The 19088-nt window shown below is 36.6% G+C and overlaps 1 protein-coding gene across 4 annotated transcripts in view; it reads right to left on the bottom strand.

The window, feature by feature from the left end:
- LOC138694779 (membrane progestin receptor gamma-like) overlaps positions 1 to 19088 on the bottom strand; it is a 60345-nt gene that overhangs the window by 29768 nt on the left and 11489 nt on the right. For 2 of the 4 annotated variants that reach the window (XM_069818839.1, XM_069818838.1), the window contains exon 1: positions 6881 to 7184. The exons of the other annotated variants lie outside the window; for them this stretch is intronic. The gene's annotated coding sequence lies outside the window, so the exon portion shown is untranslated. Of the gene's footprint in view, positions 1 to 6880; positions 7185 to 19088 lie in introns of those variants that run through there. 4 annotated transcript variants of the gene reach the window in all.

A 19088-nucleotide genomic window follows, 5' to 3' on the forward strand; every position in this document is an offset into this window, starting at 1 on the left:
CCAATCAGTTGGAGCACACGTGCTTCACAGGGTTCTCCTAGAATCTTCACTTCTCAGCTAGACCTGTAGATCAAATACAAACACTCTGTCTTCGACAGTCTTTATCCCACTGCTGCAAGCTACGATACTCAGTTCACAGTAGACACATATTTCAATTCTAATTTAGCCTATAAGTTACCACTCTGCCTCTACTGTACTATAAGTTGTGTCGCATCTGGCTTGTTTCGTTGACGACAAGGACTAGAAGAGCGAAATATTTTACGTTAACAGTATTTCTGTGTTTTACAATCGGTAGTGACAGATACATTTTTGTAGGTCTTTTTTTTTTTACATATTTCCTTGTATTAACTTTCAAAAACTTTTTTTGGTAGGTATTTTATGGACTCTGGTAATCTGGAATTGTAGCCTACAGAATTTTACCTTTGGGTGGAGGAACCTGTGAAGTAGAATTTATCACCGCCAGTGATGTAGGTAATGATGATATGACTAACACAGCTAAATTTTGATGTATGTGAAAAATGGCTCATAAAATTTGGTTTTAGACCTCATTGAAGGTCAAAATTCGTTTGCATTTCCTAAGTCTCCCTCTCCCCATAACTGGCCGTTATTCGCCGGACTCTGTGATCGGTTATAGATGTCGTTAGTGCCGAAAAGCGTAGACCACCTAGTTCGTCAGAAATTATCCAGAATGCACCACACGCAGTGGATTTACATTACACTCGTAACGAATGAATGACGATTATGTCTCGTGACCAGAATATTGTACGAAATGGAAATATGAAAATTAGAAATTTATCCTTTGAAGAGGTGGAAAAATTAAAATATCTTGGATCAACATTAACAAATATAAATGACACTCGGGAGAAAATTAAACGCAGAATAAATATGGAAAATGTCTGTTATTCGGTTGAGAAACTTTTGTCATTCAGTCTGCACTCAAAAAAGCTGAAAGTTAGAATTTACCGGCTGTTCTATATAGTTGTTAAACTTGAACAGGAACAGAGGTTAAAGGCGTTTGAAAATAAGATGCTTAGGAAAATATTTGGGGCTAAGAGAGATGAAGTTACAGGAGAATGGAGAAAGTTACATAAAGCAGATCTGCACGCATTGTATTTTTCACCTGACATATTTAGGAATATTAAATCCAGACGTTTGAGATGGGCAGGGCATGTAGCACGTGTGGGTGAATCCAGAAATGCATATAGAATGTTAGTTGGGAGACCGGAGAGAAAAGATTTTTGGGGAGACCGAGACGTAGATGGGAGGATAGTATTAAAATGGATTTGAGAGAGTTGGGATATGATGCTAAGAACTGGATTAATCTTGCTCAAAATAGGGACAGATGGCGGGCTTATGTGAGGGCGGCAATGAACCTCCGGATTTCTTAAAAGCCATTTGTAAGTAAGTAATGAATGAATGGATGATGATTATTATTATTGAGAATTGTTGCGATGTCACAGGGGAATCGAAATACACGGAGAAAAAGTCTGTGTTACCTGGACCACGGGCTTGTCCAACACACGAGTTTCGTTAAATCTATGATAGGCTAACTTCTATTCTGAAAGGTTTTATCGCCGTTAATATTGCACCGACTTCGACGGGTTTGAACTTGTGAACCTGGAATATAATAGCAAGAATAGTGACTACTGATCACCGAGAACAACTCTTGGAATTACAGCTCTATAATACTAATTTTTAAGAACCCCACGTCTATCGTTCTGTATTTGCTTCTCTCTTTCATAACACAGGAAACCGCTAATCAGTATTGTGTTACAGCTTGTGTACGGTGATTTGCGTAATAACAGTAGTTACCTGCAACGTAGGCTAGATTTGTAGTGTTAATCTGGTTTCCGAAATTAAAGATAAATATAAAGATAAGCTCGTAGAATCCCATTAGGGCAACGTTTCCAAACCGTTTTTTTTACGTACCCCTTAACTAGGCTTTTACTGAAACTGCATCCCTAACTTCCCCCACATCATAATTTTACCACACCACTTACATAAGATATAATAAAATGATTTTGTATAACTAGGTTAGTCTTTTTTTAGTTTAAAATAATGGAAACAAACTTGGCAAAAAAGATCATTATTTATTCTACAATTTTCTGAAGATAATAATACTGTATATCGAAAACTAATAATGAAAACCTCTGTATCACTATCAATATTTTAAAAAGTCTTGCTTAGCTATCAACTCAGCTCTCTTTTCCACTTCAAACCACAGAAGAACAGCTCCAGCGAAGCCCACTAGAAAATATCCAAGTCCTTGAAGTGTTTGTTGCACGGCATGTCTAAATATCCTACACTGTTTCCATAAAGAGTTACTGCAGTTTCTTCCACATTTTCTTTATTAACTAAGGCTTCTTCATTTTGCGGTGCAGTGGGAAAATTTTTTAATAATAACATTGTTTATTGCTAAAAAATACAATACAAAGAAATTGTAAATTAAAAAATTCTAACACTCTCCTGAAAGAGTGTGTTCTCGTGCTCAGAGGAGGATTCGATATACAGAGTGGAAGTGAAATAGCCCTGCAGATTTCCAGAGCGAATAGCTCATGTTGTATGTAATAAAAAACTATAACGTCATATTGATATTTTGCCATATAGAAGAAATTTATAGGGTGGGGAAGGGAAAATTTCGGCCAATCTTGCTGAAATTTCAAAATTTAAGGACAAAAGAAATGATTATGAACAGAGTGAAAAATGCGAGGGGAACAAAATTGCGCTTTGTAAATGATTTTAGTTACGAAGTAAGAAGAAGAAGAAGAAGAAGAAGAAGAAAATTATTGTTACCATATCTGAAAACAGCGAGAAGTAAAGGACATTTTGCGATCATGATCGATGATAAATTGAAAATCAATGATAAAGTGTACGTTCTCGAATACTGTGAAAAGAATTGTGACAAACCAGAGTTTTGGACTGAAATCGAGAAAAGCCAGGTGAAGCAAGGCGCGGTGAAACGGAGGTTCAATGAACGTGAAAATATGCGTACGTCAAGGCAGCACGCTAGGAAGAATGAAAAAATGCAAACGACACAAAACTTCAATATCAATGAAACGAGAGATGTACAATGTCGATATCTGACGCCTACTTCGAGGACGAAACAGCTGACCAGAATAAACCAAGGAGGAAAACAAAACGTGAGGCAGATACAAAATACTGCGGACGAAGGATTAGGGAAACAGCTGGAAGTGTCTAGGTCAGGAGCATAGACAAGACTAATGGAGGAAATGCAAGAGAAGACATGATAAGAACGAGTGAAGGAATGAAGCGACTAACAGATATTAGTGATTGTGAGGACAGAATAGATAGGGCTTTGGAGAGGTTATTAGCGAAGAAAAAGAGTGCTAAAAAGTGAGTGCAAGAAAGTTAGGGGTGGAAAAAGTGTATGAAAAGGAACAGAGAAAAAAGTGTTAAATGTAAGAGTGTAATAAGATAGACTATCAAACAATGAATGCAAGAGAATTAAAGTGAAAAAAAAAATCTGAACAAATGTAAAGTGGAATGAGAGAGAAATTGCAAGTGTAATTAAGTGAATTAGATATTTGATGTTTTTCAATGTTATGGGTTGAGAGTAGTATGAAGGGTACTATAACTGTAGGAGTATTATAGAAATAAATATATGGAAAGAGGAATAAAATAGGAAATTTAGGAGTGAAGCGAAGAGAAAGGGATCAATATGTAAATAAACAGAGGGTAGGAAAAAAAAGTGATGTAAGTGTTGTAAAATAGAGTAAACGAAAAAAGTCAGCAAGTAATGTAGGAGAAAATAGCTGGAAAACAATGATTAAGAGTAGGTAGGATTTGAGGGTAGAGAAGAAAATAAATAAATAACGCAAATTATTATTAAGGAAGGAATATGCAATATTTAATAGGTGAGCGAGAAATGGAAGGGAGGCAGTCTAAGTAGGAGGGAGAGAATAGAAGAGGATAGAGAGAGAAGGACATATAGCAATTCAGTCTTAACAGAACATGAGAAAGTAATCAAGAAATTCTCGGCAAAGAATACACTAATAGAAAAGAGTTGTATGTATTAAAGGGAAGGTGGATCGAAAAACAGAAATGTGAAGGTCCACCATAACTGTGAGTTGTAAAGTTGACTGACAAATAAATATCATATCATATCATCATATTGATAGAAGTTCATAGTTTTTTTTTCAGAAACGAATGTTTTTTTCCTCAGATGTTTAACAAATCTCTTATTCTATAACTATTGAGAGTAGGTTCGTGATTTTTGTCCATATCGATAGGAAATCTAATAAAGAATAATTTATCCCTCTGGCGTATTTCAATAGCATGGACGAATTTCATGTACATTTAATTTTAAAAACTCTAATTTGAAGCCATTGCACGATGCGAGCAAGTGGGGAAATCTTGGCAGAGAACAGCTCATCTGCCGAGACACACAGAGTTCGTTGACACCTTACATCTGTATCACGAGTAGAGTGTTTTAGCGGCGATGTTGCCGGACTGCTGAAACTTCAAACTTAATTTTCTAATTAACAGTGCATTTAATCACAAAACGTAATATACGTCTTCTATTCAGTTACGTGTACCCTAGCGTACCTTTCAATCTGCAAGTTATTTTACTACCACTCTGTATAATAATTTGAAGTTCACATTCTACAAAGGAGGAAATTTAGGCGTTCTATCACACTTACGGAAGAAGGAAGAACACATATTCCCAAAGCAGGGCTGTCCTACCGAAAGGAGAACATAATGGTCATTTTTGTGGCTCAGAAACAGTCCTTTATTTTCCTCTAAATAGTACATTCCATTTTAATATATTTTTATTAGGCCTATTATTATTAGTGTTATTATTAGTCTATTATTACTATTATTATTATTATTAGTATTATTATTGTTACTATTACTATTATTAATGTTGTGAGATTTAATCGATTAATCTAATCGATTAATCGATCAATTTATTTTGTAAGATTAATTGATCAAAAATATTTAATCGAATAATCGAGTCGATTAAAATTAATCGTTTGTAGTTGATATTAATTATTATTTTGTTAATACAAACTCATACTAAAAATTCCGACAATATTTCTCTCTCGGAAATTGCTTACTTAAAAGCACAATGGTACTGTTATTTTCTAACTGTAAACCAGGTAGCTTACGGAAATTTTTTGCACAAACACTTCAGAAAGAGAAGGAGATATGAGGACAGTGACTTAGTTTACCTCTATTGAAAGTTGAAACACAATGTGAAACCCTTATTAAGTTTTATGGTTTTCCAAGAAAACTTCCACCTGGTCAGCTCATCTTCCTAGCATATGAAATACATTCTTTTCTGGGATTCGTCCCCCTCATCCCTTATAAAATAACTATGTCTACACTGTGTGCAAGTGACAGCGTGACTATCTTCTTCTCTTTCTAAACTCTGGTAATTCGATTACAATAGGGGCCAGTCTTCTTTCTTGACCGCTGTACTTTTGCAGTTGCAGTTTCTGTACTTAGTTTGTATATGAAGATTGTGTGTCTAGTTTGATAAAGAAAAAAAAATCAGTTTCCTCTGGTTTGTGAAAAGTGTAAACTCTATTATGTCATATGAGAATTTGAGAGATAAACTCGGTGAAACGTTTTGATTTAAATTGAACGATCGTGGAGAAGTGCTTGACAGAAAAAAAAATTTTCGTGTTTAGTGATGCAGGAAACATTGTTACTAAACGTAGAGCGGCACTTAATTCGGAGCATGTGAATGCACTCACATGTTTAAAATCATGGATGAAGCAGTATTAACTAGATGAGTCTTCATATTTTTTGTTATTTATGTGTGTCTAAAAAATTCCCGGAGAAATTGACACACTAAATTATAAACCTCATAATAAATATGTTAGTAAGTAATTAAAATAGTTGTTTTGTAATATAACGATACAATATAATTATACAGATATACAACATTTAATACTTATGCTTATCACAGAACGCAAGTTAAATTTAACAGTAATTGTGTATTACAGTATATTAAAACATTTTTCCAACTCAATCAAAACTCGAATAATCTATCGATTAATCGATTAAATTCAAATAGTTAATCGATTAAATATTTTGATCGATCAACAGCATTAATTATTATTATTATTATTATTATTATTATTATTATTATTATTATTATTATTATTATTATTATTATTATTATTGGTAGCTCAGTTGGTAGAGCAGCTGGCTACGGACTGGTAGGTCCGGGGTTCGATCCCAGATGGTGACAGGATTTTTTCTCGTTGCCAAACTTTCAGAACGGCCCCGAGGTTCACTCAGCCTCCTATAAAATTGAGTACCGGGTCTTTCCCGGGGATAAAAGGCGGTCAGAGCGTGGTGCCGACCACACCACCTCATTGTAGTGCCGAGGTCATGGAAAGCATGGGGCTCTACCTGTATGTCCCCCCAAGTGCCTTCTTGGCATGTTACGGGGATACCTTTACCTTTACCGTTTATTATTATTATTATTATTATTATTATTATTATTATTATTATTATTATTATTATTATTGGATTCCGTCATTAGACAAGCTTAAATCTTACAGCAAATTGTATTTATTTATCATAATTCCATTACACTAATTCCTGTATAGACGTTGTATTCAGTCATAAGAATTTCCTCAAGTACCATATCCACTTTTTTCCCTTCACTTTTCTATCAGTAATCGAAGCGAAATCTTGTTGGAGACGCTAACATTTGAACCACTGCCGATATAAGGATGATGATGATGATGATGATGATGATGATGATATGTATATAAGCATGCTTATCAAAAATAAATATTCGACAAACTAAAAATCCATAAAATTAATATATAAGTTGGATTGTATAAAAAAGTATATCATATATAATTATATATATTATCTAAATGTGAATGCTATTTCATACTTCCTCCTCAATGATGGTTAGTTACTCATGAGCACAGCTTGACGTTCGCTTCACACTGATGTAAACACTGACACCTGTAACGCAGCAAGTTGCTGGAAGCACCTGGAGGCTTGACCACTCTCCACTGCACCGGACGCACGAATGCGGCGACGACATTGGCAGAGAGGCGTGGTGAGTCCACTCAAGGCTGTATGACAGTCACGTATCGAATGGAGTGGGACGCGAGTGTGTCAGAGCCCAAAACGGCCTCAAAATTAATACGTACGACTGTGGAGGGAACCTCAAAGCGCCCGATACAATTCACATTGAGCATCCACCAAATAACTGATCTGCACAACAGATGAGACAGTCGGGTGGGTCTCACTAATAGAACGCACTGCGTCATTGTTTAAAATAACCGACTAGTTTCTCACAATTAAAACAGTGCATGCTTTGTCTTCAAGGTTTCTTTGTGGCTGATTTAGTAAAACAGTTTTTCTTTTCTGTTAAGCTTTATTATTGTTATTTAAATCCGTGGCTTGACAGATCCTGGAGGGCTAAGGCTGACCATCCGACTGTTGACCTCACAACCGCATACCTCAGCAGAGGTGAACGATCATCCAACCAGTAGTGTAGGTATTTTTAATGGAATTGATTAGCAGGAGGGGGACACTACGACCCAGAACTGAGACTTAGAACAGTGGTTCTCAACCTTTCAGGGACTGCGGCCTGGTAAATTCTTTTTCTAAGTAAGTCGAGGGCTCAGTCCTAACAAATTTACTCGAAACTACCTTTCCAATTTCTTTTTAAGTTTATATATTTAACTAACACAAATATCAATAATAATTATGATGGACGTATCAAATACCTTACTATAATAATACCGGACAGCTGTATACTAGCAGCATTGACGTGAGTGCGAAATATCGCGGACTTGACATCTAGCGGAGCGGCGTGGAATTATTTCCACAAATACAAATATTAACATAGCGGAAATCGGACTGTTGTTTAAAACGCGAGTTATTAATGTGGAATAATATACGAGATACTTAAGAAATGTTAAATAGTATCGTATTTAATGCAACATTATTTTATATCAAAGCTGCATAGTATGAGAAATATTGCATGCTTCATTTATTTTCCGTAATTAATTGTCGTGTATTTTTTCTTTGCTTTAGTGAGACAAAATTAATTCTGACATTAAGAATGAATTTACAATAACGCTTTATATACTCATTGCTGACAGCTGCAAAGATAAAAATGGTAGTAATCTGGTGCTTGTAATAGTTAATAAAGGCATGTGGACAACAATAAAACTTAATTTGCTAAAAACTAAAAAATTCCAATATATTTTAACTTCTATTCATTTATTAGGCCTAAATAAAAAAGCTAATTTTTATTGTTTTATCGTTACACAGACAAAGGCATTAGGCCTAATAAAGAATTTTTTTGACTCACGTTTTATGAACTCTCGGAAATCGAAAGTACGATTTGGAGCAATTTGTAATGCTGTAATTGTAGCAATTATAAACAGCACATATACATTCTGACATTTTAACACAGCACTAATTAATAAAACTATTAACTAGCCCAGCAACAATACACATTACAGTTGATTACAGCTTGTTTCGCGAGTATTTCCTATACTGTGTGCACACCGGCCGCCTAGGTAACAGCACCAGCGTCGTTCGCGCGTAGAACTGCTAGCTCTCCGGTATTATTATAGTAAGGAATTTGGACGTATCTTAACCATCTTACTTACTTACAAATGGCTTTTAAGGAACCCGAAGGTTCATTGCCGCCCTCAAATAAGCCCGCCATCGGTCCCTATCCTGTGCAAGATTAATCCAGTCTCTATCATCACACCCCACCTCCCTCAAATCCATTTTAATATTATCCTTCCATCTACGTCTCGGCCTCCCCAAAGGTCTTTTTCCCTCCGGTCTCCCAACTAACACTCTATATGCATTTATGGATTCGCCCATACGTGCTACATGCCCTGCCCATCTCAAACGTCTGGATTTTAAGTTCCTAATTATGTCAGGTGAAGAATACAATGCGTGCAGTTCTGTGTTGTGTAACTTTCTCCATTCTCCTATAACTTCATCCCGCTTAGCCCCAAATATTTTCCTAAGAACCTTATTCTCAAACACCTTTAACCTATGTTCCTCTCTCAGAGTGAGAGTCCAAGTTTCACAACCATACAGTACAACCGGTAATATAACTGTTTTATAAATTCTAACTTTCAGATTTTTGGATAGCAAACTGTATGATAAGAGCTTCTCAACCGAATAATAACACGCCATAACCATCTTAACCCTTAAATTGGCGGAACTTCATTTCTAACACTAGTTTATTAAACCGTGTCGGACTGTAAAGAAAACAACTATCGCAATATCCATATTTTATATGCTGTGCAATATTATAGTATAGTGAAATTTTTAATTTTCCTACCATTTTTTTTTCTATTCTATTAAAATTATAGCATATAGCCTATTAACCTGTTGTATCCTATAGGATAAATTGCCAATTTAAGGGTTAAGAATTAAAGAGTACCATTGGTTGAAACTTAGGAAATAATTTTATTTATTTAATTTTATTTTTAAGTGCACCTCTTTTACGCATGAAGAATTCAATGGGTTTGTTGACTAAATATGAATGTTTTGTGTTGAGATCTCGATAAAGTTACGGCGGTTTGATAGCTTAATTTCCCAGAACAGTACCACAAATTACTCACTGAGGTTGTGGCAATTGGTCAGTGTTAGGGCTTTGTACGAAATAAAATTTAGCAGTTGTCCATGTACTTACGAGGAACGCAGACTTTTTCTGCTGTGTGCTGGTATTTTTCTCTCCTTTTGCCTGTGCTGGAGATCGCTCTGTGGACTTGAGGTGGATGCATCACTAATATTGTTGCGCCACAAATACCTTCAGTACGAAATTTCTTAATACCAGAATTAACTAAAGTTCCTTGTCTTTTATTCATATTAATATTTAGATCTGTATGGCTATTACTTAAAAAAAATCATGATCCTCGGGTTTTGAAACAAGCACTTACACACTGCAATGCGAACTTGCAAAGAGACAGTATTCACTGTGACTGTTCAGTATGGAGAACTGAATACAGACTGCCTTAATATTTTATTTAAGTGAAAAAGAATTTATTTACACTTCCCATCTAATTGGTCATTGACATATGCAACACATGTTATTTCGTTCAGTTTTGAGAACAGAGGATTCGCCGACCATTGTTGTAATCGGTTTGCAGGCCCTTTTTATGACCGGTGATAAACAGCGGTATTACCTTTCCCGAAAGTCGAAAGATTTCTAAGTCTGAAAAATTCCCGATCTATCAAGAATAAGGTCCACACCTGTGGAGTAACGGTCAGCACGTCTGGCCGCGAAACCAGGTGGCCCGGGTTCGAATCCCAGTCGGGGCAAGTTACCTGATTGAGGTTTTTCCGGGGTTTTCCCTCAACCGAATACGAGCAAATGCTGGGTAACTTTCGATGCTAGACCCCGGACTCATTTCACCGGCATTATCACCTTCATTTCATTCAGACGCTAAGGAACCTATATATTGATACAGCGTCGTAAAATAACCCAATAAAAAAATAAAAAATTAAAGAATAAGTGGCTTGGTCACTGGCGTTTGCTAGACACATCTTATTTAGATTGATTTTAGAATTTAGAGTTTAGAGGCGATCTATACTGCGGTTTGTAACATAATCACGAAAATTATTCTCCTAAGAATATTACCATTATAAAATTTATTTGTAAAAAATGCTTAGAAAGTAAAGTGACAAATTCCAGGAAAATATTTCGCGGCCTGTCGCGGTCTGGTTTAACTGACGTCAGGCTGGTACCGGCCGCGGCCCAACCATTGAGAAACACTGATAGAAGATATACGAGTAGTATAGAGGCAAGACCTGTCCTGTGACCTCATCATGTGCCGTGGCTATATCACCAATGGGTATGGAGGGAGAAGACAGGTTTTAGTCTCAGATGAACTTCCGTGTCAGTAGATTCGTATAATATTAACCATCATGAAACAAACTCTTTCTGATAGCTCATTCTTTCCCCTCTCGCAAAGCTCACATGCCAGGTCTCGCCTCCTCACCTATACATTGCCTACTGCGCAAATCCTCGAACTGGGAAATTCTCAACCCACACCGGCTGACTACAGTAAGGTTCGCTAGTATCCAGGTTCCGAGAAGCCAATCGTACTCGTTCCTAGACCAGCCCCCTCCGTGCTTCGCGAGCTGGCTTTCGAAGAATGCTTGTAAATGATATTTATCGTCGAACGGTCGCGTTCTTGCACGTATACAGTACGCTGCACCATAGCTTACCCTAACTGTAGTAATGGTGGTAGTAACATGTGAAGAAACGATGAAGAAATGAGTTACTCAGCCATTGCGCTTCAGATGGCTGAAGGAAAACCTCGGCAAAGTCCCCAACTAGATAACATGCCCCAATTTGGGCCCGCTCGTTTCACAGTCAGACATGCTAACCGTTACTACACAGCGGTGGACCAGCATAGGGCTAACGTGTGATCAACACTATGATTTCCCCGGCCATTATAGCTGGCTGAAGAAACCGGATTTTCGTACTCATTGTAGCTTCCCAATTTCATCACGATGGTGAGTGGGCACCGGTCCCGTCTACTTGCCGAAAATTCATGAGAAAATTTCTTCTCCAGAAGACTCGAACCAGCGCGCATTCCGGAACGCAAGTCCTGGCACTTTAGACCACGACGTTATGGAACGGAACTAACCATTACTATTGCTACTGCTATTACATACTTTATGCTCGACCATGCCGAAATGTAGTAATTATACACCTGGTAGTAGCCCTTTAATGCACCTCATTAAAGTACACCTATTCATTATAATTCAGTTGTTCAGCCAATGAAAGGTCACCTTTTTACTGATTGTACCATTATAAAACCGCAAGTATCGATTATCCTCGGATATGCAATCGAAAGACAATTAGCGAAAAGTCACGGAGGCTGGAAATCCATTACTGCCGCAGAAGGTTATGTTCTGTTACTATAATAATTAGCGTTAATTGTAAATAATATTCAAATAAATTCAATTTGTCATCTCGTTTTTCAAATCTAAATCAATTTCCAGGTTATATCAAGCCTAATCTTCATGTTATTCTCTAGATTATATCAAGGTCAATGACATTCGTGTTTCGGAAAAAATCAATACTTTCGCGTCTGCGCACATCTCACAATTCAGGTCAGGTCTGTTCGTCACTTAACATAACCATAACATGAAAACTTACGGATAATTTCAAGTTAGAAATATGGTCGAGCATAAAAAGTCGTATGAAACTTGCCTATAATGGTAATTAAGACGCTCATATGAAAATTATGAAACGAGCTTGCGCTCGTTTCATAAACAAACATACTCGCGTCTTAATTACTACCATTATAGGCTCGTTGCATAATGTACTATTTTATTTTATTTCACTCATTTACGGAAAGTATTATTTTAAAAAATGACATGTGCATAGCTAATTTACTTCTGCAATTGAAAGGTTTTTTAAATAAATTAATTAATAAATAATAATAATAATAATAATAATAATAATAATAATATAATAATAATAATTGAATACTTCTCCGGAATAAGGGTATATGATACATTGTTTCCCTACGTAATTAGACCCTTATTTCGGGGTATTCTATTATTATTATTATTATTATTATTATTATTATTATTATTATTATTATTATTATTATTATTATTGAACTTCAAGCATTCAGCCAATTCTAAATTGAAAATCCACTTTTAATATTTTAATATACAAAGCGTTTTTTGATAGGGTAAGCCTACGTGTTATATTCCACATAATATGAGAGAGAGAGAGAGAGAGACAGACAGACAGAAAGGAAAAAGTGGTACTAAATTCTTTATTTCGGGAAGACCATAAATAGGTTAATTTAATGGTAATGTATGTGATGGTTGTGATGATGATAATGCGAAGATTCTGTATAATTTCTGTGGTGTTTGGGTAAAGGGAGATAAATCATAAAAATGAGTTCGGAGATAAATGAAAATTAAACTTGGAACCCTTATTACAAATAATTTTCTACACAAATAAAACACATCAACTGCTAGTATTCTTTGATTTTAGCACACCCACTTGTATAATTTAACTTGTGTGTTCATCTGGGGAACAAAATTCCATCTGGACAAAAAATGACTTATACCCCTTTACCCGAACACCACAGATTTTATTATCAACGTTCCATTTTCAGAATTCTCCTTTTCTGTAATTCATATTTTAATCAGAGTTTTATAATCTTCCTATTGTGGTGTAGGAATAAGTAAGATAGCCTTAAATAAGTTTCGATTAATGCGTTTCGTTACACCCTGTATTTCAACTACCAATAAAAAGAAATGATGACTCATCAATGCCATTTATAATTGCGAGATACAACTTTTATAGTGCCTGGCAGTGACGATGGACGTCATTGTCCAAACTCGTATGAAATCATTATGCCCCAGTTACATAAGCATTATGCGAGCTGACACCACAGCTCTCGTTTAATTGAACAGCGGACTAGAAAACTTGTCCTGCTTTGCATTTATTAGCACATAACTCATATTGATTCGCAAAAACGGAAAGAAAGTATAACACAGAAAGTAAAGAGTGTCCGATTTAATTTGCTCCGTTTATGGCTTAGCGCTGTCACGCTGACCTTCCATTCAGGCGGCCTGGGTTCGATTCCTATCCTGGTTATTGTGAACCTAAAGTCAAGGATCCGTCCTGGGTCCAGCCCTTAAAAGCCAAGCCAAAGCATTTAAATTTCGCGTAATTTTTACTGTGGTGTCAACTGTCACAGCTCAAATGATGGTGTATAAAACTACAGATTAAAATGTCCTTGGTCCTATTCCCGACAGAGAAGTGAAGATTCATCCCTCTCCAATAGGATTATGTCCCTTGTTGAATGTTTTTCCTATGATGTCTTCAGAAGTGATCTTGCTCATTGCTGACTACATTATCACTGAATACCGCTACTGATTTCTAATGAGGACGGAGCAGATCAAAGAATCTAATCCTCAAGTCGATTATTATTATTATTATTATTATTATTATTATTATTATTACAAAAATAATATGAATTATTTACCGATGATTTAAAAATAGTTTCCACAGTACCTAATAAATATTGCTGACTGCTGATCTCTCCAGCGGACTCTGAAGCTTTTTTGTTTTAATTGGTTTTATTTACGATGTTTTATCAACTGTGATGGTTATCTAGCGTTTGAGTGAAATAAAGGTGTTAATACCAGCGAAATGAATCCATAGTCCAGCGACGAAAGTTACCCAGCATTTGCTCTTAATGGGTTGAGGGAAAACCCCGGAAAAGCTTCAACCTGGTGTTTTGTCTCGACCAGGATTTGAACCCGGGCCCGCTCGTTCCACGGTCATATATGCTAACCGTTATTCCACAGCGGTAGTCTTTGACGCTTTCATAGAATTAACTGAAGAATATGGTATGAAATTAAATGTTTTTAATGCAAATGTTAGTCTATATTTTTAATAATAATAATTAGATAAACTATCTATCTATGGCTCTTCGGCCTGTTTTCGGGCCATGGACTTCCCAATTCTTCCTCTCCATTCTTCTCTATCCCTTGCCCCCACCTTCCAGATCCGCAATCGCAGCAAACTGGTAGTATCTTCTTGAACCATATACTCCCATCTATTCCGTGGTCTTCCAGCAGGTCTTTTCCCTCCATGTTGCCCCTCTGAAGTTCTCCTTGATATCCTTCTCTTCTCCATCCTGACTATATGTCCTGTCCATTGCAGTATTCTGATCCGTATGAAAGTTGACAAAGCTATATCGTTGTATAAGGTGTATAATTCATGATTATATCGGATTCTCCATTTTCCTTCCCTTACCACTGGTCCACATATCCTCCTTAACACCTTCCTTTCGAAGTTGTCAACTGCATTCTGTGATTTTTTTTGCGAAAGTCCAATTTTCACTTCCATATATAATTATATTACGGATCATTGTTTTATATAGTTCAATTCGACTTCTCCAATTGGCTCCACGATACCTAATTAGAGGGATAAGTGAATAATATGCTTTATTAGCGACTTTAATTCGATAATTAGATAACGTACTTTCGTTAAATTAAACTATTATTTTAACCAAAATTAAATTGACAGAGCTGATGGTGTTAAAATTATTGCTGCAACCCTATTCTTTGACATTAAACTTTATTTCGACAAGCGTGTTGATTTTATTATTTACAACCGTGCATTTAGAATGAGAATCTAATACGGCCCATAACTTACTCTCTTCCTACACCTGTTTCACTTATAATAATTTATTTTATTACTAGTGAGATCGAAACTTGTTCAAGGCGTTGGATCTGTTGAATAAGTTATGTGCTTGCGATCCAAGTGGCCTGAGGTTCGATCCCCGGCGTGGGCAATGGAAGAGATTTATCTTCCTCCCACGGGGATGGATATTTATTTCTTGTCATGTGTTTTCTCAGCGGTGGCTCTGTGACGCTCTGACAACACGACCAGAGAGGCTCGCAATGTGTGCCTGTCAAGTATTGGTATACAGATACCCTTCTTTACACCAATGTTTCTCAAACTTTTCGATGATGGAGTCCCTCTTTTTACTTTAGTGCGTCCCTCCTGGCGACATCTGTTCTAATAAAATTGGTTCCAATAGTGAACGAAAAGCACACGTCATATTAATTATCTTTTCTTCTTTAATTCTGTTGTAACGGAAATGTGTTACTTTGTTAGGTAAGAAGAGGTAGGTAATACTGATTTAAAAAGAAAATAATTTAATTATATTTGCATTTAACGCAAAATAGTAATCATTAATTCATAACATCGGGTCGAAAATATCAATTTGCATTCAACTTATGTAAAGCTTTTCTTGCTGCCGAAATCCCTTTGTGGAAAATGCAAGGTTGTGGGTCTATAGTGCAAGGTTTTTGTAATTGCTTTTTATTGCGTATTTTAGCTCTTTATAATGCCTTTTTGCCTGCCTATTTTAGCTATTTATGATGCCTTTTTGCCTGCCTATTTTAATTATTCATAATGCCTAAACTCCCGGTCTCTGATTATAAGCGTTTAATACTCATTCACTGCCGAAAAATGAAGTTTGTACTGGTTGCTTTCTGCTGAAGAATTTATTAATCATTCTCGACTTGAATCCTTGTAAGTTGGCAACCATAGTCTTCTCAAGCGACAGCATCACAAGTTCACTAATTGTAAGCTATTTCTCTGACATTGGATTACGAAGGAAGGTCTTTATTCTCTTAACTGATGAAAAACATCTTTCAGACGAGCTTCTCGCATAATTCTATCACACAATTTCTTTTTATCGGAACGTCGCGTCGGCACGCAAGTTTTCGGCGCTTGTTTTCTGCCGTTGTTATTGATGAAATTTCTGAGTCGTTGTTGTCTATTGAACCTCATATTTTGTTAATAACTTGAATTAAATTTAAATCTGGAGTGGGCCTATCCAACTGTTTTATTTCCATTTTTTCTTCCAGAGTTCTAACAGACTTTCTACTGTGTTCGCCATGTTGTAACAAACACATGTGCATAAATTCCACACCTCTCACCTCACAACTGAATCTCCTACTGAAGATCAAAGAACTTCTCAGCTCTTGTAGTGGCAAGTTGCAGCCATGACGACATAGTTTTCCCGCGCATGCAGAATCATCTCCCCGATTTGAATTGGTCGCCATACTGGTTTCTTGAACTTTCTTGATAGTTACGCTTGAGTGGCATATATCTTTGAGCAGCAAAAAACCATGCCTTTTCAGTTACCATCATGGCGTGGATAGAAGAACATCGTGCATTTTCTTGTTGAGCATTTTTAAAAAATGGTGACTGTGATTGCAACGCTGTGGCATGCTGTTACCATATCTCCACGAGGTTCAGCCATTAAACGTGCTCTCGTATTGGGAATATCTGATCAAAGTGTTAAACTAATATTATACCTAGACCTCAAGTTCCATCCGTAGTTATGGTGGTACAGAAACTTCGTCAACGTGAGTGGCTCAACCGCCAAGATGCTTGCAGATCATATTGGAAAATGTTTCAGGCGATGCTACTGTGCTCAGAAGGGACTAAGCTCATTTGATATGTCGAACTGCATCAACAAACAAAACATTTCATGTCGGTCTCCAGAAAATATTCGAGAAATGCATCAGAGACCTCTCCACAGCGAGCGTATTACTGTTTGATGTGCTGTTGCACAATTTGGAGTAATAGCCATACTGTTTTGAGGAAGAAAGACGCACAGTCGCTGTTTGAGGAGAGTGTAGCTCGTGAGGGCAAGCATTGGACGATATTATCTTTAAAACAAAGTGATGTCAAAATGGCAAACATTCTTCTGTAAGTTAGTAAAATAAAAATTTGAATAGAATCTATGTTGCTCTTGTTATTTGTGTTTATAATCGGGGAGATCATATGCGTTGGTTCGGGACACGTACAGCTGTCAAAAGAAAAAGTGGCCGCTCTCCTGAAACAAAGTTCCTTTCGGATATCTTCGCTACAATTCGGAGACAGGCGATGTTACATGTTGTTGGACCACGTTGCCTGATATCTACAGTTATAATTGAAGTATACTGTGTGTTATTCGATAGCATAATGGTAGCGTTCAGGCCTCTTATTCATGAGGTCCTGCGTTCGACTACAACCTCGTGCGTTTTATGTCCTTTTTTGTTCTGTTTTTGAGAGAGACAAACTAGACATAATGGCTCCTTTCTCTTTTATGATTATTTTTGTAATTAACATCAGGTTCATTAATATATTATGCCATGACTTTATCATTATCATTATGATATTGTGGCTGCAAAAGGAAAGAAAAAAGATTTTATTCTCAATAAAATATCTTTCGTGGCATAAACATAACAAATTTACTGGCGTCGGCCTTAAAACATTCAAACAATTAAGCGTTCAAAAAACAAAACAAAAAGCCACAATTCAATATTTAGTCTATCTTCCTCTTATCTCGATCATCTTGCAGTCGAGTGGGCATGGAATTGACTAGTCTTTGCAAATAGCGACTGTTCTTAGACACGATATTCCAGGCATTCTGAACATACACACATAAATGTTCTGTCCATGGGCAGGTCTTTCATTGTAAACACAGCAATCTCCAATCTTTCCTATTTTCTGCCTTCCTCTTAGTCTCCGCATATGATCCACATATCCTAATGTCGTCTATTATTCTTTTCAACCAGAGACCCAACCAATTCCTTTTTCTCTTTCTAATCAGTTTCAGCATCATTCTTTCTTCACTCACTTTTTCAAACACAATTTTATTTCTTATTCGTCTGTCCACTTCCCACGCACCGTTCTTCTCCACATCCACATTTCAAATGCTTCAATTCGTTTCTCTTCATTTCGTCGTAATGTCCATGTTCTTTCCTCATACAATGCCACACTCCACACAAAGCACTTCACTAGTCTCTTCCTTAATTCTTTTTCCAGAGGTCCGCAGAAGATCCTTCTTCTTCTATTAAAAGCTTCCTTTGTTCATGTTTGCAGTTTTCTTGGGAAGGATAGGCCTAAATGCGGTAACATCCCGTTGCTTTCCGCACACCACTATCTCTTTCGCATCTTATTAAATTCCAGGGGGCCCAAGCGTGGAGATGAGGAGAGTGGATTTGACTAATTGGGCCCTCCGGACTTCACCGAAAGTCACGGCAAGGGTTAAATATTAATTCTATCAGGATGTTTGACCCGGTCAGCAGTGGCGTAGCGTGAAATTTTGAGCAGGGGAAGCTAACTCAAATTGTCTTTCATATATGTTGCGAAAATTTAGTCTTAAAATAAATAGTCAACGTGAAGTCAGCAGTCTGAAGATTCGTTGGAACCTCATAAGTAATGCCAGTAAGGCATCACCTCAAATGGTACATAGTAAAATATGATTTCATGGTTTACACATATCTCTAACAAATAGACACGTACAGTATGTATAATTTAACATCAGCTCACTCCCTGTCATATTTAGAGAAATCACAATATTAACCGTCAATAGATACAGTATTAGTATAATTACGTCAATCAACGTTAAAATCTTTATCAGAAGATTATTTTTGACTACATGATTTTACAAAATCAGATGCCCTTACCTTAAAACTTTCTGTAGATGAGCTCCATTCTCCGCTCTTTCTTCTCTGCGAAGACGTCAATAACGTACTCCAGAAATGAGGATTCTGAAGAG

The sequence above is a fragment of the Periplaneta americana genome, chromosome 2 (assembly GCF_040183065.1).
Source record: "Periplaneta americana isolate PAMFEO1 chromosome 2, P.americana_PAMFEO1_priV1, whole genome shotgun sequence".
NCBI classification, from domain to species: Eukaryota; Metazoa; Arthropoda; class Insecta; order Blattodea; family Blattidae; genus Periplaneta; species Periplaneta americana.